The sequence below is a fragment of the Monodelphis domestica genome, chromosome 1 (genome assembly GCF_027887165.1).
Source record: "Monodelphis domestica isolate mMonDom1 chromosome 1, mMonDom1.pri, whole genome shotgun sequence".
Lineage (NCBI taxonomy): Eukaryota > Metazoa > Chordata > Mammalia > Didelphimorphia > Didelphidae > Monodelphis > Monodelphis domestica.
The window spans coordinates 180,902,819-180,922,868 of record NC_077227.1 but is presented as its reverse complement, the minus strand read 5'-3'; the positions used below and the strand labels follow the sequence as shown (position 1 = coordinate 180,922,868).

Genomic DNA, 20,050 nt, shown 5'->3' with positions numbered 1-20,050 from the left:
CCATCCTTCTTCCTGGTTACAAGTCTAGTATTCTATGAATTGACATCAAACTCTCTCTCTCTCTCTCTCTCTCTCTCTCTCTCTCTTTCCATCTATTGATGTATCCAGGTATAGTTATAGATATATATAGGGCAGCTAGGTGGCACATGGATAGAGTACTGGACCTAGACTCAGGAAGATCTGAGTTGAGACATTATCTGACTGACCTTGGGCAAATAATTTAACCTCTACCTGCCTCAATTTCCTCATTGGTAAAATGAGCTGGAGAAGGAAATGGCAAACCACTCCAGTATCTTTGACCAGAAAACTCCAAATGAGGGCACAAAAAGTCAAATACAACTGAAACAATTGAACCACTAATAGATATATATGTATCCAGCTACATATACATATACACATGCATATATATATATATATATATACATATCACACATGTCTATGCTAGATAATATATTACTCTGCCAGGTAGGTAGAGCTCGCATGATCCTTTATGTTTTATAGATAAAGAATCTGAGACCCAAAGAATTTGAGTCAATGATCTCATAATTCTTCTATGAAGTGTCTGAGGCAGGATTTGAACCTAGGTCTTCTGATTCTGTCTAACACTCCATGCTACTCTATCCTGCCTCTCCCCTAAGTAGAAGGTCATAGGGTCTTGGTCTGTCTATATCCATTGGGCTGGGATTTGAATCCAGATTCTGCCATTATTTGATGTATGACTTGGAGGAAGTCAGTTCATTCCTTTGAGGAAGTAAATGCATCCCTCTGAGCTCCAATTTCCTTAATTTTCTCAGCTGCAAAATGGGGCTAAATAATATGTACATTACCTGTCTCACAGAATGGTGAAGAGAATATAAGCATTTATAAATGCTATATATGAGTGAGCTATGTTTATAATGAAGTCACAGGATAGATAGTTATGTCTGAGGTAGACAGAGGCACATCTTGGAGCATGTGTTGCACCTTTAGTGTGGCTTTCACTATAGGAACAGGATGTTATAGCTGAGAGGGACCTATAAACATCATACAGTCCAGTCCCTTTATTTAAATAAGGAAGAAGTTGTAGCATCCACAAAAGGTCACACAGCAGGTGACAGGCCTAGGATAAGAACCCCAAGAGTACAATGATCTTTTTATTCCATTGCACTGAGTATAAGAGCCACAGTTTGTCAGGCTTACTGAGTACAGTTTCTGCTAGTTACATCCCAAGACAAGTAATAGTAATTTTATGCTTTTTAAATGTTTACCAGAAATACGTTGCCTACATCTTCACAACGGCCTTTTAAAATAAGCCATTAAGCATCTAATTAGATTTTTCATGGACCTCTGACAGGAACATCTTATTATTTAAAAACAATGTCTCCCCCCCTTTCCCAAATTCAGTAGACTCCTTTCCTTCCCCTGATATAAAGACTGCCTTTCATCAAAAGCTCTCAATCTGTCCAATTTTCCATAAGTCACTGTGCTCTAATGACATTTTGTCAGATGCAAAACTTGATAATAAAATAAGAAAATGCAGTTTAGACTTTATTGCACCCAAGATCCCAGAATGATAGATGCAGTTGTAGCAGATAAGACTGTGGCCTGACTCTTGTCATGGATTGCTCTGATCATCCTCAAAGTATAAGATTATGACAGACGATAAGAAGGGAAAATGCCATTTTGAAGTTGTTGAGCTTCTAGGGCCAGAGGCTTCCATCGTAAAGATCCTTCCTGATTCCATTCACGTCGAACCCCTTCATGACTGGCTGCGCAGTTTCCTCAAATGTTTAATTGGAGGCCAATTAGAAGGGCAAAACTTGTCATAACCTCCTTTTGTCCAACACTGCTCATCAATGCCAACTCAATGAACTGGAAGGGCTCTCAGAGGCCACTGAGTCTAACAGGACTAGACTTCTGCTGGTGTTCACTTGTGTCTGATTCTTTGTGACTCCATTCATTTAGAATTTTCTTGGCAAGAAACAATGGAGTGATTTGCCATTTTCTTTCCCAACTCATTTTAACAGATGAGGAAATGGAGGCAAATTGGATAAAGTAACTTACCCTGGGTCACATAGCTAGTAAATGTCTGAGGCTGAATTTGAACTTGGCTCTTCCTGACTCCAAGGTCACTGTTTTATCCGCTGTGCCACCAAGCTGTCCAGACCCAGGCCTCTATACTACCGCCCAGTGCTCAACCAGTCTTTGCATGAAATCCTAGAGAGCTCATTCCACTCTTGCTTGGCCCTACGTGTAAGTGGTTTTGTTCTTATATCAGGTTTAAGTCACTGCTTTTTATCGACTGCTCCAAGTACTGCCTTTCTCTTTTCAATAAGCTCGCCCCTACACGTTGCAGGTATGGCATGATATTGTACCATAGCAGATTGCCTCCTCCCTGCAATGGTCGGTCTAGTGACTTCTACGTTCCTCCCTTTCTTGACCCTCTCCCTGAGTTGTATCATCATGGCACTGACTCCTGTGGGGCTGTAGGCAGACTAGGAAGAGCCATCTCTGTCATTATACAACTGCCCTCCCCAACTTCCCCTCTCTATTCTGTGTACTGCTGCGAAGGTCCCCTCTGCTCAATAGATTTTGCTCCATATGTAAAGATTCCTGGAGTCAGGAGGACTCATCTTTGTGAGTTCAAATCTGGTTTCAGACACTTGGTAATAACATGGTGATCCTGGGCAAGTCTCTTAACTCTGTTTGTCTCAGTTTCCTCATTTTTAAAATGAATAGAGAAGGAAATAGAAAACCACTCCAGTATCTTTGCCAAGAAAACCCCAGATAGGTTAAGAAAAAATAGGACATGCCTGAAAAAAAGACTAAACCATAAATCAGACCCCAAAGTGGTGGGAAGAAGAGAATGGCCACCGGACATGCAGCGTACAGTTAAGAAATGGCCGGAAAGTGGAGCAGTTGCTTTGTCCTGGACAAAATGGGGCAAACATCTACCTGTAAGGGCCCCGGTCCACAGGGGCTTTGGAGTAAAATAACACCAAAGAATATTTCTTTCGGTTTTCTCGTGTATCAGTAAATTGGCCCATCCCATCTTTTGACTCCAGAAATCTTTATGGGCTATGATGTCAACCTTCTTTTTGGATACTTTTCTTCATTTGACAATCTAGGCTTAATTGCTTCCATCAGGTGCCATGGGTGAGTCCTTCTACCCTCAGCGCCTTGGACCCAAGATTCTTTAGGATGTGTCCTGTGGAGTGAGCGTGTTGTCATTCTGCTGATGGACTCGGCCACTTATTTCTCTATAACAGCTTTATATTCAGAGGCAATCTGCCCAGGTCCCGCAGACAATTGGGCCTTTGTCTACAAAAGTCCAGTGTATTCAAGCATACTGTGTTTTTTGACCCAAGACATCTTTCCCTTACTCCATATTGATTGTCTACATGGTTTGTAATGAAACGGAGTCAAAGAGTGAACTCGGGGCCGTGGGGGTGTATTTGTCTCTTGGATCAAATAGTTTAAAGCAGGATTTATGGTAGCTGAGAGCTATGGGTCAATAGCTTTAAAAAAGCCCCAACAACTATGGATTGCAAACAACAAAAGGGTTTGCTCAGGTGTGAAGGAGAGAAGAAAGGAGACCAGGTGGGATAAGGGGACGGGAAGAGGAGCAGAAAATCTCCTTCAGCACAATGAGAGAATCTGAAAAGGCCCAGGGAAGCCAGAGAAGGCCTGATTCAGGTTGGGGTTATCCTCTCCCGGTTCCTTTTTTCCTTCTTTCGTCTCTATTCTTCCAAATGGATCTTTTCAGGGTTCCTTATTGCTGTCAAATTCTCTTGTGCTAGTTCAAAGCCCGCATGCCTTCCTTTCCACACCAGGTGTAAGACACTGAGGCCTGCCCTGAGTGAGAACTTAAGCAGTGGCCAAAGCATGGCTTTGGGCTAAAGGGTCCTCCTCTGGGTGATGCCCTCCCTTTCTGGGTCAGGGCATCTTCTTCCTCCAAAGCACCTTGTCCAAGGCTTCACTTACCAATGGGATGGCACCTTTTAGGGTACCACCCCTGGCCACTACCCCCAAGGCCTTGCTCCCAGGCCTGTGGGATGAACCCTCTACTATGCCTACGGGAGAGCTGTCCTCTGCACGGGCTCCCTCACCTTCCTGCTCAATAAAACTTATCCCAGCTTTACTTGTGAGCCAGTTAAGGCCCTACTGGTTTATATATGGGGGTAGCCAGGTGGCTCAGTGGATAGGAGCCTCATATCAGGAAGACCTGAATTCAAACCTAGTCTCAGTCAATTACAAGCTGTGTGACTCTGAGCAAGTAACGTATACCTCTTTGCCTCAGTTTCCTTATCTGTAAAATGGGGATAACAGGAATTAGTTTATAGGGATGTTGTGAGAGTAAAATGAGATAATATTTGCAAAGCTTTTTTCAAATCTTTAAGTATTAAATAAATATATGATTATTTCCTTTGAGCTTCACAACAATTTAGGGAGATAGGTATTACAGGGACTGTCATCTTCATTTTAAGGTTTAGGAAACTGACACTGAGAAACCTTAAATAACTTGCTGATGATTATACAGCTAATATGGATCTCAGGCAAGATTTGAACTCATTTTCTCTCTTAAAAATTACCGTTAACTTCTCTCTTAGAATCAATACTGGGGGGGGGCAGCTAGGTGGCTTAGTGTTTCGAGAGCCAGGGGAGATCTTGGGTTCAAATATGGCCTTAGACATTTCTAGCTATGTGACCCTGGGCAAGTCACTTAATTCCCATTACCTATCCCTTCTTGTTCTTCTGCCTCAGAGCCAATACACAGAATTGATTCTAAGATAGAAAGTAGGGGCAGTGGGGTGGCTCAATGGATTAAGAGCTAGAGCTTGACCTAGAGATGGGAAGTTCTGGGTTCAAATCTAACCTTAGACACAGTTTCCCAACTGTGTGACCCTGGGCAAGTCACTTAACCATCACTGACTAGCCCTTACCTCTCTTCTGCCATGGAGTCAATGCATAGTATTGATTCTAAGGTGGAAGGGAAGGGTTAAAAAAAAGATGGAAGATAAAGGTTTAAATTGAGGCAGAAAAGCAGTAAGGGCTAGACAGTTGGGGTTAAGTGACTTGCCTAGGGTCACATGCCTAGGAAGGGTCTGAAGCTGTATTTGAACCCAGGACCTCTCCTCCTCAGCCCTGGCTCTCTATCCTCAGAGCCACCTCACTGCCCCAAACCCATGTCTTCTGAATGCTGAATCCAGCAGGTTATCCCCAATGTCCCTATCCCACTCTGTCTCTCTGAATTATTCCCCCAAAGAAACCTGGCCGTTGGTTGGCATGACGGGACATTATCATGATGTATAGCAGGATTCCAGACAGAGGCTGGATTTATCCTAGGATTAATAACCCAAGTATTACTTCCAAGACAACTTCCCCCCACTCTCCCGAGCCATGGAAACTGTCCTAATGCTCTCTATCAGGCTTAGCTGGCATTTCCTGCAGACTGCTAATGAAAGCATAATTTGGATATATCGACAATAGATAAAACAGTGACTTTGGTGACTCAGAAACGATCTGCAGGCTGAAATCTTTCCTTGGGGGTCTAACATGATGCTGGAGGGTCAGGGACTGCCCATACCACAGTCTCTCTAGTCTCAGAACAGGACAGCATTTCAGAGTCAAGATATGATTTTCTCTGATTCCTTTCCAGTCCTTTTTACAGCAGCGATTTAATGGTTCTGTAAGCTAATGGTGGATTCCTTGTGCTTCAATTTACACATCAGAAACTAGGACTCATCCAACTGAACTGTGGTGAGGCTTAAGTGTTTGGAAAGCCCATTTAAATCATGAAATGAAAAGTGTTACTGAGGTGCAAAGTGATTTAATTATCAATAGGGATGCAATAGTCAAATAAAAAGGAAAAAAATAAGGGGTACTTTCATTTGATTTCATATGTAAAAAGGCACCAAGTAGCATAGTCAGCTCCAGGTATCAGCTCAGTTAATGCATCTTCCAGGCTATTTCGCAATCACTCTCCCATTGTTCCATAAATGGATTTTGAGAACCTACTCTGTTATATGAAAAGTAAAGTATAATAATATGACTGGATAAAGAGGCACAGCAATTTGAGACCAATGTGCTTACAAAAGTAAATATTAATGTCAGAATTACCTAAATAGGCCCTCGGGGAATTAACAGAGACCCAGGCCACATCTAAAGTCAGCACAACCACATGCAAACACGATGAGTCAAGCCACACACACTGTCTTCTCGACTGATGATGAGTTTTTCTACCCAGATACACTCGATGGTGGAGAGCCAGATGGAGCCGCCATAACTCTCCCCCTATCAGTCCATGCCCTTTTTCATCAGATTCTCTCATGCTAGGAAGATCCAGCTACGACACGTGGATTGTGATGGACTGGATTATCAAGTCTCTATTTAGCCACAATGTGCCATTTAGGCACCCAAGAAACCATTTGGGGAACTGAACAATCTGTTCTGGCTACCTCCACGGTCCATCTCAGTTAATAGGCACACATAATTTTATTCATTCCTCCTGCAGGAGTTTCTGGCCACATTATATTTAGCCATCTACCCTGCCACATTTTTGGCAGCCTAGCCCAAATTGGTAAGTGATGGCACCATGATGAGCATCTGTTGACAGCAGGCATCCAAAGGTCAGTAAAGGTAAAATGGCAACAGTGGCATGCATTCTTAATTCATTCTCATTAAAACCCTTAATTGCCCAAAGCCTGACTTCTTTTAGGTTCCAGGCCTTTGGACTCATATTAATTTTCATGCCTGTCTAGTTCTGCCTCTATAGAATTGAGACTCTCTCTCTCCCTCTCTTTTTCCCCCAAGGATGCCAAGTCATATGACCCTTAATGCTCTGATAATCAAATCTCTTCTGAATAGAAAACAGTTTCATTGTCACAAAAGAAATCATCCTCTCCACCTACCCCTCACCCCCTATCTTATTCCCATTGTGCAGAAATAAAGAATTCTAATCCTCTCTCTCTCTGCTTCTATTTTTCAAAGCTGTTCCCAAACATAGAGTTTAATGTTGATATACTGTAGATCCTCCTCCTCCTATGAACTACAGCCTTTGAGACAACTAGATGAAGACCACAGAGTGGTGAAGGCAGAATGTGCTCCCCCCCTAGAAGTTCACCTTAAGTCCAATATGGCAGACAACAGTCATATTTTATTGTTCTTCCTCACCACATCTCCAGATCTTACTCACCAGTGCAGGCAGAGGCAAAAATCCTCAAATTGCTGGCATCAGTGTTCCCATCTAAACTGGCATATGCTCAGATTGGTGATCCTGCCAAAAGTCAGAGGAAAACATTTATAAGACAGAGCCTGATGGATGATTATTTTAATCATGCTTGTCCAGTGCAGACAGCAAGCTTGGTTTATGAATGCCTGCTGCTGCCTTAATGATAAGACTCTTAAACAGAGTTGAATGCCGTGCACTGAAGCATTGACTTTTTTTTTGTCCCAACTATGAGCCTGACTATTGATCTCCACATGGTTGTTCATACTGAGAACCAGTCCATTCATGAATGCAAGCAGGGGGAATAACAGTGCACTGCATGGTTAGTTTTAATAAACTACATTAAAGACAGTCAATGATGAAAAAAAAGGTAACCCATTCAAGATGACCAAAAACTAAGCTTCAATGGTACAGTCACAATTGGTAGCTTCATAGGGGTGTCCAGCGCCCTGGTGCATAGGAAGGAGGCCAAGGACTGATTGGTCACATACCAAAAAGCAATGCCAAGATGTCATGGTAAAGAATATAGAGTGTTGCACGGGAGCCTTATCCTGTACCCGCCATGTCTGACTTTCTTTCTGTAGTATAGTTTCATATTGGTATGGTACCAGAATCTGCACTTGATAATTATCAAAGGGACACATATATGAATGTGTATATGTATGTATATATTTGTAGGCATTAATTTCCTATCTGAACTGGCCCATGAAACCTAGGAACCTAGGAAGATCATATGATAGAGTGGGTAAATAACAAATTGAAACAAACAAAAGTAAAACATAATAAAACAAAAACTTGTCTGAATTTTGAGAAACTGGACCAGCCTTAAGAGTCCTTCTCTGTCACTTATTCCCTGAATGACTTTGGACAAGTCATTTAAACTTTCTGAATCTAATGGAACTTCCTTTTAAAATTAATTAATTAATTAATTTTGCCAGTTGTATGTGTTAACAAATTTCCACATGAGTTTTCTGAAATTATATCATTGAATTTGTCTCCCTCCCTCCCTTTCCTTCCCCCTCCAGGAGTTGGCCACTGATATGATCTGGATTGGATTATACATGTATTATCATGCAAAACATTTCCATATTGTTAATTTTTATAAGTGAATAATCATATAAAATCAAACCCCAAAATATATACCCAAATAAACAAGTGAAAAACCACATGCTTTCATCTGCATTCCAACTCCAGCTTTGTCTAAACAAATAAATTGTACTAAATGAGCTCTAATGTCTCTGTTCTATTTCTAAGCTTGCCATTATTGTTCTGTCATTTTAGTCCAACTCTTATTGACTCCCTTTGGAATTTTCTTGGTAAAGATGCTGGAGTCGTTTGTCATTTCCTTCTTCAGCTCATTTTACAGATGAGAAAACTGAGGCAAAGAGGGTGCAGTGACTTGTCGAGGGTTATACAACCAGTAAGTATCTGTGGTCTGATTTGAGCTCAGGAAGATGAGTCTTTCTGATCCAGGTCCAGAACCCTATGGAAAGGACTTTATAGGTCAATGGGTCCAACCCCTCATTGAACAGATGAGAAAACTGATGTATAGAGCAGTTAAAGTACTTGCTTAAAGTCACACAAGTACTTGATCTAAGATTTGAACTAGGTCTGGTGACAAGTTTAGCACTACAATTTTCCTTAATCATACCACTTCCCAGATTTGTGTTGGTTTGTTTTTTAATTCAAGAAGCAGTTTTATACTTAACTATTTACTATAGATTTTGTGACTATTGTGATTTTATTATTTTAAAAAGTGGCAATAGTTATTTTACTAAGAATCATGTTATTGTAAGAATCTACATTATCTGATAAATCATTTCATGAAAAATGTCCTACACTTCTCTGCTTTGCCTGGTAGTAGTGGACAATCAAATATTTGCTGAGCTTTTAGGACACCAACATACATGTCACTATAATGCAGTGGTTCTTAATTTGGAGTCTGTGAAATTTTTTTAACATTTGGAAATTGTATTTCAACATAATTGATTTTCTTTGTAATCAACCTTATGCATTTGATTTTATGAATTTAAAAACATAATTCTGAGAAATGATCCATTGGCTTCTCCAGGCTGCCAAAGGGATTCATAACAAGGAAATTTTAAATCTTGTTATAATAGAATTATCATTATTAAAGTGCTTTATTAAAGATTAGTCACGTATATGGCTGACACCTTTAAGCTCAGTTAATGATCAAATCCTTTCTGTGTCTCAGAAGTTTCAACATTATCTAGACCTTAATAACTTTAACATTATCCAACTGATTCAGATAGTACTTGGAGTTTGGTCTTGAAGAATAACAAGTAAGAACAGCCATCATGTTTAAAAGGAGTACAAGCTTTAAAAAATTTTCTTTTACACAAGATTTTTTTATTTAAAAAAAGATACCAACAAGTCGGGTATTACCATTTATTTGGATGGCAAACATCAAGTTCAAAGTTATTCCAGTTTTGAAACTCATTTGGAAATACTTTCAGCAAAACTGAAATTGTGAAAACAAAAAAGACAAAAATTAAACTCGTTATATACATTTGTTAATCTTGAATCTTCTCTTTAGGTTTCTTAGGATATAACTTTTACTTTTATTCTTAAAACATCATTTTTCCATTTTGCAATAGTATGGCCTTTTAAAAAAAATTCACACGGTACATTAGCAGGATTCTTTTTTTCTATAAAGTACAAGTAATTCTGTAGTAGAAGCCATCACATTTTAAAGCTGGAAAGCATCCTAGTGATCATCTCTTCTAACCTACTCATTTCTAGGTAAGGAAACTAAAGGCATAATTTACTTTCCTAAAGTCATGCAGCCACAGTGGATAGAGCGCTGGGTCTGGAATCATCTTCCTGAATTCAAATCTAGCCTCAGACACTTACTAGTTGTGTGACTCTGGGCGAGTCACTTAACCCTGTTGGCCTCAATTTCCTCATCTGGCAAATTGAGCTGGAAAAGGCAATGGCCAACTCCTCTAGTATCTTTGCCAAGAAAACCCCAAACAAAATCACAGAGTCAGACAAGACTAAAACAACTCACAAAGTCCTATAGTTAATCTTTGGAAGTGTGATATTTAAAATCCCAGTCTTTTTACAGCAAGAATTGTTCTCTTTCTACTCTATGAGTGCTTAACACAGTTCCTGGCACATAGTAAGGGTTTAATCAATTTTTCTATTGATTGATTGACTAATACCACACAGTGATCTGTCAAATAACATTTAGCTCTACTCCCAAGTGTTACTTCCTTTAACTCACTGTTTTGGAAAGGACATTATGATAGATTATCCTCTGCTGTCATAGGAGAGCACAGCAACATGGTCTTTGGAGCAGTAGAAAAGAGAAGAGCCTCCCAGATTCTCCTCTGGAGTCACCATATGCCCAACCACCTTTGGAGAATAATAAACTCATAGTCACAGCTGTAAGCTGGATTGTACAGTAGCCAAGGAGAAGTTTTTTGCTAAGCTATGAAATTAATCCACCAATGACAGTTTCTGGGCCCCCTTAACTATAGGAATCCTTTTCTAGCACCCTTTTAATTCCCCTTTTCTTTCCTCATTCCCTATGTTCAGACCACTAGGTCTGCAAATTAGGCTGCATATCACTTATCAGAGTGCCTCACAGGAAGTAACTACTTAATAAATATTTATTGGCTGATAGAACAGATTTTTGATCACATGAGTTAACAGGGAACATTGATTTGCCATCAACTGCTCTGCTTGGTTTCAACTCCGTGATCATCTTCATCACACACTGCCCAGGATAATCTCATTAGCTGGAAGCCTCATCATGGAGATCTTTAATAGCATTCCTTAGTAATGATAATTCTAAGATGATGATTTAAAAATTCAAGTCTTAACACCAGCCTACCATTGAACTTTATAGCCTTTCTTTGTTTCAGACCCCTTTGGCAGTCTGGTGAAGCCCATGGAGTGCTTCTCAGAATTAGGTTTTTAAATTCATAAAATCAAATACATAGAGTTTATTAGAAAGGAACAAAAAAATCCTTTCCACACCCTCCCTTTACAGAAGCTCAAAATCTACCTCATGCCATTCTTTTTCCAACAGATAATCAACATGACTTGGAGATTACCATCATCATCATCATCATCATCATCATCATCATCATCATCATCATGCCCCTCTCTCTCCCACCAGGCTGCCTTTTCTGGCATCCCTGGCCACTTTGAGAGCAAGGTCTGTCTTCCTTTTTTCCTTATTTCTATCCCCAGCTCTTTAACACCATGCCAGGCATATAGTATGTGCTTAATAAATATTTATCATATTGTATTGTAGGGATGACAACACAGTCTTCACCTAGATGTTAGCTTATGGAAAGGATTCACTGGTGTGTAGTAAAAATTGCCTGGGGAAGCATGGAACCATGATGAGGCTCTATGAACCAGACCAGGCTTTATGAAACTCTGTGGAATGTTGGGCCCTATTGCCTCTATCATAAAATACCAGATTCTTAGAACGGTATTTACAATAAAACTCTCCAAGATCCAGTTTCAAACTACCTTTTCAAATTTAGGTCACACTATACCCCTTTATGTATTCCACATGCCCGTAAAACAGTTCTAATTTTTATTCCTTATACCTAGTATTTGATCCAAAGATTTCATAGAGAAACTCTTACAGGCTGCCTAAAAGCTGATTATTAAATTTTCAGTGTAAGCATTTTCACCTCAGAAATTGGCAATGCTACAAATCAAGGTTTGATTTATTATTTTGTTGATTGTCTAGACTTAAGAAAATGATGGAGAAAATGTTAACCACACAGATTAAATGTTCTTTTAGAGAGCTAGGTATTAAACATTTACCAGCACACTCCAGATTTTGTCTTTTTTATCTTGTTATGCATCTATATGTGTGTATATACATGCATACAAATGCACAAATATGTACAAATATAAATACACACACACACAAACACACACACACACACACACACACACACACACACACACACACACACACACACACATATATATATTCCAGCATGACAAGACTATGTTTCCTCCTCACCTTCACCTCTTGGAATCCTTAATGTCCTAGTCTGAGATCAGATGCTCCCTGCTATGGGAAAACTTTCCTGTTTCCAAGAGTTGCCAGTGCCCTTTCAAATGCTCTCCTATTGACTTAGCTAAAGTTTACATGTTGCTTTTTTAGTCATTCTTCAAATGTTAGGTCCTTGAAGTCAGGGACAGTTTTTTATTCTTTCTAAAAAAATATCACAGCCATTTACTGTTAGGTCATATTAATTTCTGAATAGATTCCTCCTTCCCAAAGAGCCATTTCTTAGAACAATGTCTTAGAAAGAAAGAGGTTTTAAAAAAAAGAGTTCAACAAAGCCAAAGGACATATTGATTTCATTAAACTGTACACACAATATTCCACACCTATCACTTTTCTACCTCTGCACTGAAGGAAGTGGACTCTAGCAACTCTTCTGGGGCCAAGATTGTTCATTAAAAATCAAAGTTTTCAGTTTTAGTTTATTGTTCTATTTAACTTGTAATCACTGAAAATACTATTTCCCAAATTCTTCTTACTTTATATACAATAGTTGACATAAGTCAACTGTTTTGCCCTGAATTCTTCATATTCATTGTCTCTGATGTTGTAATTAAAATCCTGTACCTCATTTTGCTTAGTCATTCCCTAATCAATGACTATCCAACTTACTTTGAGTTTTTGCTACCTCAAAAGTGTTGCTATGAATATTTTATTCCATATATATGCAACATTTATTTCTATCTCTTATCTCCTTGGTGTAGGGTATGAACATTTTAATCACTATTTTTAGCATAATTTCAAATTGCTTTCCAGAATAATTAAACCTATTCATGGTTCCACCAGCAGTGTATTAGTGTGCTTATCTTTCTTCTGTATCCATATCAACTTACTTCTATCTTTTTTCATTTATGCTAATTGGTAGGCCATGGTATATAAAATCTCAGGGGCTATTTGGATTTGCATTTCTTTGTATTAATATGGAGCATCCTATGATTTAGTGCTTAATACTTTGCAATTCTTCTTTTGGGGACTTTTTGTTTATATTCTATGACCTTTTATTATTAGAGGAATGGTTACTGGTGTTACATGTGTACTGGCTCCCTTATATGTTGGATATCATGTGCTTATCAGAGAAATTTAATACAAATCCCCCCCCCATTTATCATTCTTTTTATCTTAGTTATCTTGAGATTATGTTCATGAAAATCCTTTTAAAAATCATGTAATCACAATGATCTATTTTATCTTTTATTATATACTCTATCTCTTGTTTGGTTAAGGATTCTCTCAGCCATGGTGATGAAGGGTACCAGATCTTCTTTTTATCTAATTCTTTTAAGGCCTGGCCTTTAATATTCAAATCATCCATATCTTTTGATCTTTTGGGAGCTAGGAACTGCTTTTCATTTTATTTTTGAAAACTTGCCTATAGCAGAAACTACCAAATTAAAAACAAATAAACGAAACATCCCTTGGTCTTTATGGACTCATAGAATTCTATTAAAATTTTAAAGAATGATTAATGCCAATGTTATGCAAATTGCTCTCAGAAATTGAGAAAGTATCCTACTAGAATCTTTTAATGAAAAAAAAAAGTCAATCTAGACAATATGAAACACAAAAGAAAAACACAAAAGAAAAAAGACCAATTTACTTAATGAATATATTGATTCAAAAAAATTTGAATATAATTCTGTCAGACTCCAGAGACTCATTCAAGAGATCATTCATCATAACCAAGTTGGATTTTTACCAAGGATAAACGTATGGTTCAACATTAGGAAACTACATAATTGATGATTTTAAAGACAAAATCATCTCAGACTACATGATTATATGAATAGATGAAGAAAACGTCTTTGACAATGGAAAATAGCCATTTATGCCCAAAATTCTACAAACTATTATTATAACGAGACCTTTTTAATATCATAAAAGTATCTATCTAACACCAAAAACATCATATGTAATAGGGACACAGTAAAACTTTCCCCAATAAAAACTGAGTAAAGTGAAGATTTCATATCTCCCCACCAATATTTGTTCTAATTTTGGAAATGCTAACAATAGATATAAGACAAAAGAAAGAAATTACAGGCATAAAGATAGGTAAAAAGGAGCTAAAGTTATCCCTACTTATTGATAAGATGATGGTTTATTTAAAAATCCTATGGAATATATTAAAATACTACTACTAAGACAATAACTTCAGTTGTTTTAGGTTACACAGCAAGCAAAAAAGACTCACTTGTAGCATATCTATATAATGCTAATATCAAAATCTAAGATACAATAGTAGAAATACAGAATATAGAAATATAACCAGAAGTTATTCCTTAACAGATAAATGGTTACATCACATAAACAAACAATTCTCAAAACAAGAATCTCAAGCTATTAATAATCATATGAAAGGACACCTAACTCACAAATGATAAAAGAAATGCAAATCAGAACAATTCCGAGGTTTTAAACTCACATGTGCCTAATTAGCAAAAATGACAAAGAAGGGAATAGGCAAAAATAGAGGAATTCTGTGGTTAAGCACACTAGTATATTGTTGGTGGATCTGTGAATTGGTATAATCATTTTGGAGTTAGGCAAGGAAAATATTCTCTCCTTTGACCTAGAGATTGTGAAAATCTCAAGGCCAATGATAGGAAGAAGAAAGTCTTCATGTATACCAAAATATTGATAGCAGCACTATTTGTGCTAGAGAAGAAGCAGAAACAAAATGCTCATCAATTGGGGAGTGGCTAAATAAATTGAAATACATCAATTATACTGGGAGAAATGATGGTAATATTAAAAAAGATATTGATATAAATGTGTCAAGGAGAAGAATATTGAAGAATGGTTGGAGTTAGATTGTATAGGACCTGAATTCCCAGATCAGAGATTACATTTTACTCCAGAAGCAATACATAATTACTAAGAGTTTTTGAAGGAATCATGAAGATTGATTTATCATTTTTGAGAAGGATAGATTATGGAGTGGAGAGCCTAAAAGCAGAGAGACATGATATGAGGTTATTACTGAATTCCAGTTAAAGAATCATGAGGCAAGATGCATATGGTAGCAGATGTGTGAGTAGAAGGGAGTACATAGACTCAGGAGATGTCATGGAAGATGAGTTGACAGAATTTGTGAGTTTTTTGTCATGTAGGAATGAGAGAAGAAAAGAGACAGTGATGACACCAATATTTCAACTAGATGTATGACACAATGATGGTACCATTAATAGAACAAAGAGAAATGGAAAATGAAGAAGACTTTAGGGGGTAAATTATAAATTTAAATTCAGATCAGGATATCATGGGTTTGAAGTATCAGTGAGGCAAGAAGATGTACAGAGGGTAGCTATAGGTTCAGAACTAGTGATTACTGAAGGAAGAGAGAGAGAGAGAGAGAGAGAGAGAGAGAGAGAGAGAGAGAGAGAGAGAGAGAGAGAGAGAGAGAGAGAGAGAGAGAGAGGAAGAGGATAAGGCTCAAGACAGACTTCCCCTCCCAAATATTCCTGTAACTATTATCTGAAAACAATATGAAATTAGAAATAAATTTAATTCATAGGTACAAAAAGAAATTTCCCTCATTTATTCTGTTCACAAATACGTGTGGTGATTCATAACATAGAGTCACTTAATACTTCCAGGCCTCAGTTTCACCATCTGCAAAGTAAGGCAGTTGAGCTAGATCATCTCTAATGCCTCTATCAGCTCTAGATATATGGTCCTATGACTTTTCCCACTTTGTATACATAGAAATAGTCTACATTTCTTTTTCTTTTTTGAAAACTTGTCTGTGTAGGTATGGCTGTTTACCTGTGACATATATATATATATATATATATATATATATATATATATATATATATATATATAACTGTGTATAACATGTAAGATGTCTATGTGGATGTTAACCTGTGACATATATACAGCTGTATATAACGGATAAGATGTGTACTCAATATAACTTTCTTATAACATCTTTCTAGGGCTCAGAAAAAGAAAATGCTAAAAGCAATTTCCTTTCCTATGCCCAAGCTACTCAGCTCTTAAATATGGCACTTATGAGTGAAAGAAAAATGTGGTAAGTACACTGAAAGTGAATTTGTGTGTGTGTGTGCATATATATGCATAATGTTCTTTTCACACTTTGGATATACCATATGCCAGATTCTGTCTCTTTTTTTTTTAGCCTACTTGAAAGCACAGAGATTCAAAACTCATTTATGCAAGCCACAGAATGCTTCTAGATGACACCCTGAGCTATAAAGAATGAATGAGAGAAAGATGCAATGGAGACAAAAATGACAATGAAATATGAGCTGTACTGCAGTGTTTAGTTGAGGTGCCCAGCTATCCAGGTAAATTATGCAAGTTAGAAAAGGCAACAACCATCCAGTCAGGATGTGGGACAAGAGCAAAGACCAAGAACCATCCAGATGACTAGGGCTTATTTTTTTGTTAGCAAGAGGCTCTAAAACTATTCTTCAGCACCATAGGGGAAAATTTCCCCCCAAATTTACAGCACATCTTTTCAGTAGCTTTTAGTCAAGATCTTCTGTGGTGGACATCATGATAGAAGAGGACTGACTCTGAGTTCAGAAGACTTGCATTTAAATTTTATCTCTTGATACTACCCATGCAACCTTAATCAAATCACTTCACCTTCATTTTCTGACCAAATAAAGGCATGATGGCAGCTTGTGTAACCCTGAGAGAAGGCGAGAAGTAGTAGATGTGGTTGTGTTATACACAAGCCCCATGACTGTTGATTGTAGACAAGGGTGAGAAGATGAATGGAATCCCACTGAGTGATTCCACATCTCTTGGGGTTATGCCTCTGCCCTTTATAGCTGGACTACACAAATTTTCTTTGTATTGTCTTAGCTCTACATGACATTCAATTTTTGCTTCTTACATGAATGATCTTACATGAATTTGACTCGAGCATGAGCAAGATCTTCCTGCAAACTTATATGGGGTGTTGAGAGGTATATAAGAGGTAGTACTGGTAGATATCTGGGAATGGGATATTGCTTGAAAAAAAAAGATTTTTTGCTTATGGCATGATTAGTATTTCAGCAGGAAGCTTATTTATCCTGCCCAAAACCATTTAAAAATGCTCAAAATCTAATCATCTTAATTCTTCTCTCTGAGTACTGGTGATTGGTCCTATAGGATACAGGGGCAGTATGGGGGAGAGGGTGTATGAAGACTTGCTTTTTATATTTATAAGTATATTGAGGAACAGATGTGCAAGTTACTGAAAGGAAGGTTTCGCATTAACTCTGCACAAAGAAGACTTCCTTTTCTTTCCTTTTCACTAATTATATATGAATGATGCTATTAATGGGTCTTTAAGGAGCTCTTCCTCATAATCTTCTTGAGGTTGGCTCAGATGATTCATTGTGAAGAGAAGTCCTATAAATGTAATTTGTGTGGGAAATGGAGGAGAAAGAAAGATAGAAAAATTGATAGAGAGAGATATAGACAGACAGGAAATCAGAGACTGAGACAGAGTGGGTCATAACATGAGAGAGAGAGGATTAGAGACAAAGAGAAAGAGACACAACTACAGAGAGATAGAGAAAAAGAGAATTTCCCATGGTATGATTGGTGTTTTTGCAGGAAACTTATTTATACTGACCCAAATAAAAAATCCAACATTCAATCATCTTAATTCTCTTTTTTGAACATTGATAATTGGTGCTATAGGATACAGAAGCAGCATGAGAGCAAGAGGGTAGGGGAGAGAGACAGACAGAAAGACAGACAAAAACACAGATAAGAGAGCAGGTTTCTCTAAGGGCCAAAGAATATGTGAAGGAGAAACCCCATGGGGACCATAATAAGTATAGGAGAAACATTCTGATCTTCTTCAATATCACCTCAAGTCAACAAGTATTTATTAAAAAATTACAATGTCAGGCACTGTGCTAAATGATAATATACAATACAAGCAAACAACAACAACAACAACAACAACACAGAATAAATCCCTGCCTTCAAGGAGCTTACAAAAAGAAACAAGAAATATAGCTTCTTGGAGAAAACAAAATACACAAGAACTGAAAAACTGTATTGGGAATGGAGTGGGGGATACAAATCAGAGAATGGGTACAAAACCAGAGAATGAAGGGTGGCTGATCTGGTGGTTCTTTCCTTGAAATGTGGGTTCCATGAGAAGCTCTCTGTCAACATGGAATCTAGAAACACTAAACTCATAGCCTAGTAAGATCTGATGAACCCCAAGTTTTAGGACTAGCTTGCAAGTTGGAGACCCCAAAGTTTGTCCCCTGTTCCTGTGAGAATCCACCCTGAAGGGAATCTTAGCCTAACAGTTTCAGACTGAATAATGGACCCTATTGTATTAGAAACCCTTTCCCAAGAAGACCCACACCTGGGCAGGGACCATCCTTTTTTAGTATCCATTATAAGCAGTCCCTTCCCTTACACCCTAGCCTCTATCTATGATTCTTTCCCCAAACTTGATTGTATTCTGTCAGTATAGTTTGAACACTCCCATTTTCTTTGTAGCTATAGTGATGTCAATCATCTCTTTCCCTGCCCCTGGATTTCCCCCAAATGGTATATAGGTTCCCCAAATTCTTTGTTCTTTGGAGTTGTCGATCTAGCGCAGTTGGCTCTCCCAGGGGTCAATGTCCAGAGCATCCAGAGTTCAATCCTTGGACTGTGTAGTTGTTAGGGCACAGCTCTGTGTAGAGGCCTACTACCTCACTGAACCCCTTTTCCTTGATTAAAGAGTGATTTTATGACTATTTAATAGTTCTGTGTTTTTTCCAAGTCCACATCTCCAATGGAAGGAAGATGCTAGGGTGGAGGGAATAGATGTATGTGACAAAGGGCACAGAATGAAGAATGGCATCAGAAAGTTCATACTGACCAATAACCATCTAAAACTAATGCTTAGACTCATTAGCTTTCTTAAAATTCACATGGTCTGCTAAAGAAACCAGGTTCAATAAAAAAAATCAGGTTCTAGTTAATAAACTCATTGAGATCAAGGACTATGTTTGGTGTATTATAGCCTTGTTTACCCTAGGGTGCCCAGCATTGTGCCTTGCTTATGATGTGCTCAATAACTATTTCTTCATAGATTGAATAAATGAATGAAGGAGTAAACTTGTTGTTGCCACCTCTCAGCCCAAATGTATGAAGCCTACCCTTTTGTCTCAGTTGAACCATGCCCTTTCCCTCCTTCAAAACTCTACTTAGAAGTAGGCTTTCTTTGTGGTCTGGACTATGGGTTACAGAATGGTGTGCAATACTAATGTGTACTAGAATAAGTACTAAGTTATTTGGGAAACTGTCCTGCTAGAGGAAAGGAGGTTTTTGTTTAGAGGGCATTCATTATTATGAGGATTATTATCTAAACTCTCTTCTTCAACTATACTGCCTTCTTAGAACTCGAGGTACCCTATTTTGGCCCCCACAAGACCCCTCACTTCAAATCATTGACAAGAAGCAGTTGGTTGAGTGAGGAAATGCAATTCAAAAGCCAGGCTCCACAAATTTAAGTGGTTGAAAAGGATATCTATTTTGATTGCATCTAATAAAGCAGAAGATGGTGCCAGATGAGATAAGGAAAGAGAATATCACTGGCCAGAATTAAAAGGCTATTTTTGGAAGTGTCAAAGGGACTAAAGCTAGATTGGAAATGACTTGCGAAGGTGATTAAATAGGTGAGAACAAAGAGAACACTTCCTGAGGTTTGGCTAAGGGAGGAAAGATCCTTAATCATTTTTAATTGGACTTCAATAATTAGCCCAGCACAAATGCCCTAGTTGGGGTTAAAACATTGACACAGG

At 38.1% G+C, this 20,050-nt stretch overlaps 1 protein-coding gene across 4 annotated transcripts in view; it reads right to left on the bottom strand.

The window, feature by feature from the left end:
* Positions 1-20,050, bottom strand: part of SEMA6D (semaphorin 6D) — a 908,057-nt gene that overhangs the window by 563,672 nt on the left and 324,335 nt on the right. For all 4 annotated transcript variants that reach the window (XM_056810148.1, XM_056810151.1, XM_056810149.1 and 1 more), the window contains exon 2: positions 7,175-7,255. The gene's annotated coding sequence lies outside the window, so the exon portion shown is untranslated. The remainder of the gene's footprint in view (positions 1-7,174; positions 7,256-20,050) is intronic.